This window comes from Syngnathoides biaculeatus, chromosome 23 (assembly GCF_019802595.1).
Source record: "Syngnathoides biaculeatus isolate LvHL_M chromosome 23, ASM1980259v1, whole genome shotgun sequence".
NCBI lineage: Eukaryota > Metazoa > Chordata > Actinopteri > Syngnathiformes > Syngnathidae > Syngnathoides > Syngnathoides biaculeatus.
In genome coordinates, this window is record NC_084662.1 from 6609700 (window position 1) to 6622410 (window position 12711).

At 51.0% G+C, this 12711-nt stretch overlaps 1 long non-coding RNA gene across 2 annotated transcripts in view; it reads right to left on the reverse strand.

Moving 5' to 3' along the window:
- LOC133496453 (uncharacterized) overlaps window positions 1-12711 on the reverse strand; it is a 29144-nt gene that overhangs the window by 14899 nt on the left and 1534 nt on the right. The gene's annotated exons all lie outside the window — the stretch shown is intronic.

A 12711-nucleotide genomic window follows, 5' to 3' on the forward strand; every position in this document is an offset into this window, starting at 1 on the left:
TACTTTCCGCCTGGCCGGCCCGCTTTTCTCCTCCTTTTCTTGCCTTTTGTTCTTTTTTTGTTGTCGTTGCTTTGATGCTCATTTTTGGAGTCGCTTCTTTTGTGCGTTTGCCTGGCTCCTTTTTCCTTTTTTCCTCCCCCCCCCCCCTCCCCCTCCCCCGTCCGCTCTTGCCGTCCACCTGCCCGGACCGGAGGCGAGAGGAGCTCCTTAGCTCGGGCTGAGGCAGCATCTTTGTGCAACACCGACCGTCTGCTCTGCAATCAGATACCATCTGTCGCTGCATCTGAAGACTCACTCTCTTGGCCCCCCCTGCAACACCGCACACACCACATCTGTGCTCGCCACTCCTGTGTGCACGCTCGTGTGTGCTTTATTACCCGTGTACTAACAATCATTCCGCCCGATTCATTCTTGGCCCGCAGGGAGGAAGTCGCTGGAGTCACTTTCCCCGCTTCCTGTTTTGTTCCACCGCAGGGGCGGTTCAAAGGTCATTGTCTTCAGGTATCCGTGTTTGTTCTGTGACTGTGTGTCAGCGAGACCTTGGCTGCTGTATCAGACGGGAGATAGTGGACTTCGGCTTCTCAGTCTTAGATCAACAGGCGACTATCTCAAAAGGCTGCCAGCCTTTCCCAATGTTTGCCCAATGTTTGTCCCTGCTCCGGCACAGAAAACATTGACACGGTCCCCAAGGTCCCTCTCTGAACTCCCCCGCCCCCCCCCCCCCACACATCACGTGCTCAGGTTCAAGAACATTTTCGATTTGCCGTAGACTGCGTGTCACATCTCAGGAGCATTTTTCCACAGGACGTCACAACGGAGTACCACGAGTAATATACAGAAGTGGTAGTAGTCACCGTAGTAGCAATTTACGCCAAGAAAACTTTGCGACAACAAACGGCCGCGTAGTGACACCTCCGACTTGGAGAAGAACTGCGGTAGATTTTCAAACCACATCAAGACGGCCCCCGGTTAGCTTTCAGCGTTTGGTGCCCCCCCCCCCCCCCCCCACACAACAGTTCCACTGGCCTTCATTGGTGAGAGCCAATCAGTGAGGATATTTGCATTCAAACACAGCAAATGCTCGCCTGTGCCACTGTGGGATCTGGCGGCAGCGGACACCTAGTGGTCAGCATGTGCAACTTCGGCTCATCATCCTACTCTTTGTCCTTCTTCTGTTTTCTGTTCCCTTCTTTTTCTTTCTCACCTTGCGCTTTCTCTTGCGTGCTTCCCACAATTGAAAGATTCCAGTTGGACAGATCCCACTGGCCCCCCCCCCCCCCCCTTTTCCCTGTCAGGGACTGGAAGGTCCGACGCAACTGGAGCCTCCAAGGCTCAAGAGAGGAGCCTGGGAAAGGAGGAACAAAGGGCCGTCCGTCTGCAGCCATCACCGCCCCACGCCTCCTCTCCCCTTGCCTCACTTCCATCTCCCCACTGGCCAGCGCCCCAAATTAAGACTTCAGACAAGAATTGGACTCGCTAAAAACAGGGGAGAGAAAGAGGGCAAAAGAGAGAGAGAGAGAGAGAGAGAAGGAAGTCCGGAACAAGCCAAGAGGGGCAGCGCCACAAAGCCTCCGTTGTTGGACGGCAGGGCCCCTCCGTCGCTCGGCGAGGAACTGTCACGGTGTCAACTTGGACCTCTTTTTTGCGGGCCACACAAACCAAAACAAAAAACAAAAAACAAAAAAAAACCCCGAAAACATTCAGGAAAATAAGCAGACATACTTGCACAAACAGAATACATGCTTGTACGCGTTCCCTGAATTTAAGTACCCGGATGTGCTTCGAGGTGGGCACGTCCAAGCCCGACAGCAAATCCAAGTGACGCGTTTTGGGGCGTCGGCGGACATCGCTACGAGGGTGTTGTACGGCCCGGAAAGGGCAAACACCTGCCAGCCCTTTGATAGCGGATATAAATAATGTGGCGAAAAGCAGTTGTGCATCCCGAACGGAGCAGTGGCAGTTCGCGCTCGAAAGCAAAACTCCTTTGGCTTCCTCTCCGCTAAAACCCGAGTCTAGTGAGTCCAAGACAGATGGCACTCGGGGCAAAGCTGGTCTGGGATTTGGGTCTCCCTTTCCGTCATTTCCTCTCGGACACTCTTGCTTTTAATAGCCATTATTGGCATTCTTTGCCTCTTCCAGATCCCCGAATCCGAAATCACAGAAGCCCATTATATTTCCTATTGACCCATTTGGCGAGGTGCTGGGAGCATTGAGTACTGGATTAATTCGAAAGCACTTCATAATCCCATAATTCTAATGTTTTAATTACTGAGATGAACAGGAGGCATTTGAGCAAAGGCTAATCTCGGAGACATAAGGGGGTGAAAAAAGGGGAGCCGGGAAGAGATTTGTTCCTTCTCCACGCGCACAAAAGGCGAGCCGAGGATGAAAAGTTCACCACCTGTTTTGCAGAAGCCATTCAAAAGCGAGGCCGAGGCGCTTTCACATTTCTGTCCGGGTAGTCGCGTCTTGAGGCCGCCTTTTGACCTTCGGATGCACTTTTATTGGAATATTTTATCATCACTTCCCAACGGAACGTTTTTTTCTTCAGTCACCAGAATTTCCTTCAGATGTCAAAAGTCAAAGTTGCTTCTCCAAAATTCAGACTGGAGTTGCAATAAAATAACTGATCGATTCTTGTAACTAAAAATACAAGCAATGGGGACGAGTAGACTTCATGGGGTTCAAACGTATACTCGGTAAATAATCATGAATATTTTTCCCGTCCGCGGCTCTCTGCAAGGCCGCAATTGTCGCCGACAGCCCACCCTCCCCCTGTCAATCAAGCGCCGGGACAAAAGGCTGCTAAAGCAAGGCAGATGACCTCATGCCTGGAGTCGGTCAAGGGGTCTTAACAGCGTTCGGCGTGCCTTTTGTGTCTGGGGCGGGTTTTCAGATGCCGCTAAGTGCGGAGAATCGCCTGGCCGCATCTCTTGGGGACTCGCACACACAAACACTTGTGCCGACCCACATCCCCTTGATCCGCGGGATGCGGCGCTGAGCCGGGAGTGAGCCTTAAGACGAGGGGTGACAACCGGGACAGCTGCGGGGGCCGGGAGCCAGTCTTAAGCCCCCCCCCCCCCCCCCCCCCCGCCCAAGCCAGCCAAACGAGCCATTGTTTCTGGCCGGGGCTGGCCGTATTTCATTTGTCACGAAAGTGATACAGACGCAGGATGAGCGTTAAGGCTCATTCTGCCCAAAAGACGCCGCTGCGGCCGCTGGGCCTGCGCCGCTAACGCCGCTCGTTCTTAACCTTCTCATCCGCCCGCCTAGCCCCGAGCACCCGGCTCTGAACTATTAATAAACCTGCCTCTCCAAGGTGGGGTGGAAACGTGGAGGAAGGGGTGTGGGGGGCGGGGGCATTGTTTTTCAAAATGAAGTGAGAAGAAAGAAGAACGGGGAAAAGCGCCGCGTTCGCTTTGAGAGAGGTTAGCTTTGTGTTGTCAGTGGAGGTTTGTCTCGGGTCCGTCAGCAGACGCGAGGAAGATCGCCCGTTTCCTGCTCAACGAAAATCCACCCGAGTTTGCTTCAAGGGGTTTTTCCTGTCAGACGCGTGACGCCTGCCGGTTCTTCTCACCTTGGTGCTAAGCTTTCCGAGCACGCCGCATCCCAGGATGTTTTCATCACGACTTAACTGCAACGAGAAACTCGTGGCTGGGAAAAAATAGCCAAGGCACTAAGATGATTGTCCACCCCCCACTAAATCATCTCTAATACCCCAAGTCCGAAAAGAGTCCACGGGCATACAAACAATACCCCGTTATCTCCATCAAGGGCATTCCTTGGCACAACAATAGGACCGCCCCCCTCCATCAAAGAGCATTCCAGCTCCAGAGCCCCTTAAGCCCTTCACTCAGGGCTTGACCATGTGACGCGGCACGCAGACAGTCATCTTTAAGAATTGACGCACGCTAGAATCCGAAGCGCCGGGGGGAGCCGGCCTGCCAAGATACCAAGCGCAGGCGCCGCTCATGAGGTCCAGGTACACAACAGCTGCTCAGTGATAAAGGCAACAAAAATGGGAGGCACTCGGGGGCGGGAGGGGGTAGGGAAGATGCATCCCTCGCCTCTCGCTTGACCCTGGAGTGCTCACCTTCAGCCATTTGTTGCCGCTAAGTGGCTGCCATCAGGGATGACAAAGTGTGGTGCTTGCTGTTGGAGAATCCTTGTTCATGAACGGCTTGAAAGATCGAGTCAACCCAATGGAATTCCGTGGTGCTCAATACGGCGGAGCCTTAAAGTTTGATGTTGGTCTTCACTCTGCGAGGGCACCGCGATCGACGGCCGACCCGTCCGGACTCCATCTCACTCTAATGTGAACAAGTGCTACACGTGGATGGACTGCACCCCAAAATCCATCAAGTTTCTTGTGCGGCCTGGACCGCAGATAACTCCAAACTGCGAAGAGCTGCTGAGCAACTCCGGCCCGGCGTGATTCCGACCAGGACAACCGGAAGAAAATGACAAACAGAGCGAAATTGGGAGAAGCGTCCTCCAATCCAACGACAAACAAAGCGAAATTGGGAGAAAGGTCCTCCGATCCAACATCGATGACCTTTTGACATGGCAAATGTCGTCCCAGGGGGTACGGTAGGGTAGCGGAGCCCGGTCACAGCTCTTGACCGTGATACACGGGACCCCATAAATTTGTAGCACGATTCCTGCTGAAGGTCAAGTCAAGGAAACGAAAGCCCATCCCAGAAGTAACACCGACGTTGGGATGCTACGGAGAGACTCCACAAATCATCTGCAAGGGGACAGCTTGGATATTGCTTCAGCTGAAGTGTTTCAATAAAGTCCAGTGAACCAAAGCCTTGGGAAGTGGTATCACTCTTCAAGAAGGTCCTGACCCGCACCTACGGTGATTTACGATGATACAATCGAGCACATCATCCATCATGAATGTGAGCTCAAATAAACACGGCGCTCGTAGCCCTCGCTGCGCTACTGCAAACGGGCTTGTCTTGCGCGCAGAAGACTTTTTTGGGGATGCAACTCCTGGCGGGTATCAGAGCGGAGTAAAAGGTAAGCCAGAAACGAGAAGAACCTCGGTGAACGGAGGGCTCGCCATCGACCTTCTTCCCGTTCAAATCGGAAAGGCCGGGCAGAGGAGGAGGAGGACGAGAGGGGACATTTTCCAAAGCAGCTCAGGAGGGCCCTCATTACGATATTAAACAAGATTTAATAAGTGAGAGTGATTTGATGAGGTGATTATCCCGGCCCATTAATCAAGCAGGTTTCTGGCCGCGGCGGAATATGGCGCATCTTTCCCGCCGATATGAAAGCCTCTTTAGATGCTGAGCTCCTTACTGTGCTAACGCCGCTCCAGAAACAATACAAAAAAAAAAAAAAAGCCATATTACATCTCATCTCTCCAGCCTGCGGCCATTTTCACTGCCCCCCCGCCAGTCTGCTCTTGTGGTGCATCTGATAAATTGAACTCCTTAACATCTGGGTCAGAAAGTAAAGTCTTATCAGGGAGAGTTAAGAGTGATAACTGGCAATGATAACGAGAAAAAGCATCTGTTGGCTTGAAGGCTTTTGGTTGGAGAATAGAAGGAAGTTGTGCCTATTTTGTCCGCTTTTTGTCTGATGACTGCAAACTCTAAATAAGGAACATTTCGGAATGTACAAATACAGATTGCACCGTGTATAAAATAGGAACATAAACAAACCACTTTTTTTTTTTCTTTTTTTTACACATTTAGCCAGATGTCGCTTGCGCGAGCACGCAACTTTTCTCAAAAAGGGAAACGCTGCGGCTCCGCTTTAAAGGTTCTACTTCCTTAACGACCGCTTTCACGCGTACAATAATAACGTTCAGCCTTATTAAAAGGAAGTCTTGACACTTGCGGCTGCAGAAAGAGACCCGAGCCTTGATTTTTTATTTTGGACGTGTGAAACCGGACCTCGGAAAGCGGAAGTGAAGTCTGAGCTACGCGCTCGAGGCTATCACGGCAGCCGCTCGTCACGGGGGCCAACGGAGACAAAGACGAAGATTCTGCCCGCGGCTTGTCCGTCGTTTGGCAGCTTGAGTAAAAGACGTCCAGATAAAGCGACCAGCTCAACTTGAAACGGGCGGCGACCACGACCCAAAACCAACGGAAAAAAAATAAACCGCTTCGCAAAATGGATTCAGAACCAAAAGATTCTGCGTAGAACGACGCCAGATTTCATCGTCACACAGGACCGAAGCCGGTTTACTCGGATTTCTCACCGCTCATGCAATGATTTGATTGGTCGCATGCTTCATCATTCACACACCAAGCACTTTCCATGTCATTTAAGTAAGAGCGCACGTACCTAAAATGAAGGAGTAAAGAATACAAAGACAGGCCGCGTCCCGAAAACGTTTTAAAAGCTCAAGTGGAAGAAGATTACCTTAAAGCGGGAACAGGGACTGAGCTTTTAGAGGGTGAACCGCCGGGGAATATTAATACAATAAGCACCGACAAAAAATAATACAAGAATGTTTTCATCAAACGTAATCCGGAGAGACTGGGCCGAGCCAACCTGGGACATAATCCCAAGGAGAAGGTCAGGGACACACTTGTGCACAGACTCCCTCCGAGTCGGGAACTGGATTCACATCCATCCATTTTCTTAGCCGCTTATCCTCACAAGGGTCGCGGGAGTGCTGTAGCCTATCCCAGCTGTCAACGGGCGGGGTACACCCTGAACTGGTCGCCAGCCCACGGCAGGGCACAATCACAGCGACGGGGCAATTTAGAGACCAATTAATGTTGCATATTTTTGGGACGTGGGAGGAAACCAGAATGCGTATAATATTCAAAAGATATGCAGTGCCTCGTCATGTGAGGACTTACTTTTTCGGGTCAGCTTCGTAGTATCGACAGTATTCCCCCTCTACGCTATTTGTGCTGGACGCGGACCGAGCCCTCCATTGACAGCTACCCAAAAAGGCTTGCAGTTGCCCATGCACGCCACAAGATGGCAACAAAGCGCGGTCTGCCTTTGACTGAACACCGACAATCGGGTGAACACGCTCACGCACGAGCTGCTGTCAGCCACGGCACTCGCACAGATACTCACATACAGAGTCGACGACGCCCAGCCCGCCGGGCCCCGTCTCTTAAAGGCACGCCGGGGGTAAGTACGCAAACACTGAGCGGTTACAGTGCGGTCTGCACAGTGAAACTCGCACTTTGTTCCTTAAACTGTAAAGAGGAAATCTGAGAGTGAAAAGGACAGATGCGTGATGGATTTGGCCGCCGCAGTCGTCGGCGCCGCCGAACGTGAGACAGTGTCGCCTTGGCGAGTAACTTTCTCTCTCTCGCTCTCCGTGTATCCATGCGGCATAATTTGAGTAAATGACAGGCGAACATCTGCTGTGCATAAGAGAGAGGCCAACACTTTAACATGCAGATGTCTCTCTCCATCTGCATTAATTCAATAATTACCGCAATGGAGGGAGGAGGGATGCGAGGGGAATCTTTTTTTATGGCTTAAGACAATGTTAGCGGCGCCAGTTGGTATGTGGAGGGCAAAAGAGAGGCGTGTGTACTGGTGTGTATTTACTGTCGGACCTTTGTGAGAGAGGGGCTCGATTATGACACCATTTAGCCGGAGCAAGCTGTCACATCGCGGAGGATGGCACTAATTCCATTGCGCCCTTGGCGAGTCACCCACCGACTCCGAGTGACCGACGATGCCGCTTGGCCGGGGGGGCTCCCGAGCGCCTTCGCTCGTCACCAAAGTGCGTGCCCGCGAGGAGTGTACGGAGGGCTACGCTCGAATACGTGCAAAGCGGCCAGCGTGGCCCCGAAAAATTGCAAATGGCCGGAACCGGGAAGAGGAAGAGGAAGGGCAAAACACTCTTTTTAGAGGACAGCCTCGCATCGTCGCGGCTCTGCAAGCGGATTCGCCTATTTATGGATTTGTTAAGCTTTATAAAAAAAAAAAAAATAAAATAAAAAAAATCTCATTTAAGGGGTAACTACCATGAAAACTGCTTTTTGGGGCTTATTTCTTCTTCCCATACAATTATAATGGCTGTCAATTAGCTGATCATTATTTTAATCAACAATAACTAAACATATTTATCCTGTTCTTTAAATAAATAGATACATTTAGATTTTTTGGGTATTATTTAAGTACACTGGTCTTCGGGGGCAGCGATGTGGAGACCAGCGCCGCCCCGCCGCCCCTCAACTTTTCCTCCAACGACCCAAAACGTCTTTTCCAGTTCCCAGTTTGGCGGCGGTTTGATTTTTTTATCCGGTGCCGTTCATTTCTGACAGTCGCCCAACCACAAACGGGATAACACTGGGTCCCCAAAAATGGTCAGTTTGGCACTAGTTTAGGAGGTTGGATGGAGATGTTACCGTGGCAACCAAAATGTTCTAAAACCTTCTGGACACCGAACCGAAGCAGTCAGGGCGACCAAAAAGGATTTTTAAGGGGGTCTGAAACGAGATTGCATCAGGGAGGCACAATTTTGGACTATCCACCCATTTTCTTAGCCGCTTATCCTCACGAGGGTCGCGGGGAGTGCATATCCCGGCTGTCAACAGGCAGGAGGCGGGATACACCCTGAACCGGTCGCCAGCCAATCGCAGGGCGCACGGAGACAAACGGCCGCACACCGACGGAGCATTTTAGAGTGTCCAATTAATGTTGCAGGTTTTTGGGAGGTGGGAGGAAACCGGAGTGCCCACCCGGAGAAAAGCCACGCAGGCACGGGGAGAACATGCAAACTCCACACAGGTGAGTGCCGGGATTGAACCCGGGACCTCAGAACTGTGAGGCCAACACTTTACCAGCTGAGCCACTGTGCCCAATTTTGGACCATTTGATGCAAAATATCTTTCCTGGCTCGACAAAGAGTAAAAACAGCCAATTTTGTAGCTTAATACACTGCGTGCAAATATATACGGTATATTAACAGATGTTGAATTTAGCATTCGAGTATGTCAACAAGCTCTTTGTGCACGACCTCTCAAATGAAAAGGTCTCACGCACAACAAGATGCGTTACAGTTACACACGCAAATAAACAGGAGCAAGTCGACACGTGCGCGGCGTCTAAACATAGCGACAAAGGAAAATATTTGCGTACTTGGCAGGCCGACTTCCTTTGATTGCAAGAGCGCTGCCGCAGTAGGAAACAATGCACGGCCACTATTAATACAGCAAAGGAGAAGCAGAATTCCTCTTGGACGACGGACTCGCCGTAAATGCACGCTGACTGAATGAAGACGCCGCGTCTTGTCTTACTTGCGAGGCTTTTCTCCCGCCGCGGAGGCCGCAGGACGCTTCGGTGATGCGTCTTCTTCTAACGATCGAGTCAGACGACGCCGTTCGTGTTGTTGACATTTTGGTCATTCATGCATCACAGGCTTGCGCACACTTTCCAAAAAAAAAAAAAAAAAAAAAAAAGAAAGGAAAACTTCTTTAAAAGAAAAAGAAATATCACGCTCTCTGAAATATCTCGTCACATCGTGGTAATTTCTCAAGTCACATGACCCGAGTCATACTCATTTGACACGAGTCATATCGAGTCAAGTCGCGTGAATCGAGTCAAATCATGACGAGAGTTACACGGACTGGCTCGAGCGCCCCCCCCCCGATGATTGACTGTGCTTTGCAGAAGTGCCCGTTTAAAGAGCATCAAATCCAAATCCCCGCTCGCTAAACCGTCTTTCATTAGCATAGCTGACAAACGCCCTAAAAGAGCAAGAGTGGATGGAGAGAACAATGGTGGTCTGTAATGAGGGAGGGGGTGGTGGGGGGGGGGGCAATTGTTCTGGTCTTATTTAGACTTTGGTGTCACCCCGCAACTGTTGTCACTTCTAAGTTTAGCTGAAGAGGGCAGCGGCAAGGAGGAGGATGAGGAGGATGAGGAAGAGGGAAGGAGGGGGGGGGGGGTGAGGTTGAAATGGATGCCAGTGGAAGACGGAAAGAATGCAGATGGACATGTTGTGGAAGGCGGCCAGTCGGGGGGAAGAAGGGAAATGATGAGGTAAAAAAACCATGACTACATCCCTGACACGCTCCCAACACACCAACTGGGAAGTCTGAAGGGATTTAGAAGAAACGGTTGCGACTATTTCATAAAAGGCAGAAGCAGACACGAGATCAGACGGTCGTCACGGCGATGAATGCACAGTGGACCTCGTCCATGTTGGTGGGGGGGGGGGCGGCACCGAGAGTAAAAATCCCCCGTCACAATTCCATTGAAAGACTTAAGACTAAGCGTTCTTGGGCTTGGTTCTGACCCATCCCCGAAAACATTTCTGAAAGAAAATGTCATTCTTGAAGATTAAGGTTAAATCTCCGGATCCCGAACCGTCCGTATCGACTGCACCAAGTTTCCAGGGAACGGAACCATCCGCACGTTTGAGCAGTAGGAAGGTGCCACGTGATCTCTTCACTTGGATCGACGATAATTTTACATTTAATGGTGACTCCTCAAATTGGGCCGCCAAAATTTCTCATCTGTTTTGATGTCAACTGATCCCCAAGTCAGGTTCACGTTTCGAAAGCAACCCTTCAACTCAAGGCTCTCAGTGTCTGCACGCCAGGTCATTTTTCACTTCACTCAAGTCGTGCTGTATCGAAAAAAAAAATGGTTTTTACCTCCACCCAGTGGTTCAAAACGTGTGCATTCGAGCAATCGGAAGTAGAGACAAGACTGCAACGTGACGGCAAGCAAGAATTTCCGCAGAACCTTTGATGCGCGGATGATGGCCGTTTTTACTGCGGTTCAAACGCGGCCACAAATCAAGCGGACTTTCATCGCGGAGCCAAAGGAGTCCAAAGACGCAATCGGACAGGACCGAAGGAGACAGATTAGCCCAGCTGTCTGCTCATAAAGCGGCCGAGGGCCGAAGGCGTTAAGCCCTCCAGTGAAAGCGCAGCTCAGGCTGGGGTTGGGGGGGGGGGGGCCCGCGAGCCCCGCGAGGCCCGACGTCGGCCCGCAACGAGGGGCGCGGGCCAAAGCAAACACGCGGATAAACAGAAGAGATGAGGGCTTTTCGGGCGGGTTAAGACGGCCGGCGTCGCCCTCCCCTCTCGGAGACACGGGGGCCAGACTCGAGGCTCGCCGCTCGATCAACCTCGTCTCGGATTTAGTGTGCGGCCCTATATCGGGACGGTCCCTGCCGTGCGCTCATGGGCTACCCCCGGCCCCCCCACCGCACGTTCACAAACAAACACTCGCCAAACAAGCGTCCATCTCGGGAGCCGTGCACCCCCCGCCGACCCCTAGTTAGCGCGGCGCGCTGCCGACGACAAGGTCAGGAACGAGCGCAAGGCCGAGCGCGGCAAAGGGTCTTTAACCGCGGCGGATTTCACACACGCCGCGTCGGCGACTTCTCGGCAGCTGCTGCTTTATGAGCTTCCCGACGTGACAATGCCCCCGCGTATCCGTCAACGCCGCGCCTGTAGTAAATTACACGCGCGCCGTCTCGGAGCGCTGGATAAAAAGGGAGCGGAGAAGCGCTTCGCTTTTTCACTTTGACGTGAAAACTGCCGTTTGTGGCCTGACCCACGTGCATGAGTATTAACGCTCAGCTGAAATTTTAGTTCCGTTCAGAAATTGTCACGTGAATTGTGAGAAAAGTGAAAAATTGAGGAATGCGCGATACACTGGAGTGAAGACCGTTCCAGCCCCGCGGTCTACAACTGGCGGCGCGCTACCGTCCTTCTCCTGTGGCTTTCTGTGACTCGGGAGAATAAATATTACATTTTTTCCACTCAGTTTTCTTTTCAAATAGAGCTCATAATTTCAAGATATCGCAATCTGGTAAAAGAAAAAAAATTTGCTGAAAATACGCGTCGACGCTGCGATCGCGCGTCACCTGGCGGTAAGATTTCGTAGATTTTAGCATGTAGTATTTGCAAAGGCTTCCGATTTGATCATGAAAATTGTACATTTGCATCCGTTGTAAATCTTGCACATGTTTAGTCGCATTTCAGGGTTTTTAGTTGCCGTGTTTGTTGATGTTTTCAAGCTAGCAAGACTCAAAAATTTGATATGGGGCAGCATTGCCCCGTCAAGCAGTACTGAAAGTTCTTTTTGAGAGTTTTTGTCACATTCTTTCTCATTACTTAATCAATATTTGATTCATCACATGCAATTTCATTTCTTTAATAAGCACTCAAAGGTAAATTCAAGACACACGTGTTGATTTTTTTGCTGTCCGGCACAGGAGCCAGCAGGACAGAGCGCAGCCGAACGCGTCACGTTGGCATCTGGTCTTCTTCCTACGGTTCAGCACGACTTTGCAAATATGGAACTCACAGAAAGTGACACGACTCCACGCAAAATGTAACAAAGTCAAACTAGAACAACAATCAATAGAGAGAAGTTCGCAAACAGGTCAGGCCTTCCGTATCTATTTAATACCGCTGCCCCCCCCCCCCCCCCCCCATCTCTTATTCTGTTTTCCATAACAGGTTTTTCCTTGAGAACTAAATCTACTTTAGGATTTATTGTTTCTTATTATTCTTCATCATTGGAAATGATAATCCTTTCACCTAATCCTCCCTCTTTCAGATCATATTCATCATCAAGATCATCCTGTGAGCGGCAAAGCAAGAACGCGGCACGCCAGCGAAGGTCTAAAGAGACGAGCTGGCGGGAAACGGGGGGGGCTTCTTCCAAATCAAATCAGGTTCCTCTGATGTAATCAAGACGAGACGCCAAAGACCACCCGCTAATCTGCCGGGGGGACATGCCTCCCTTTGC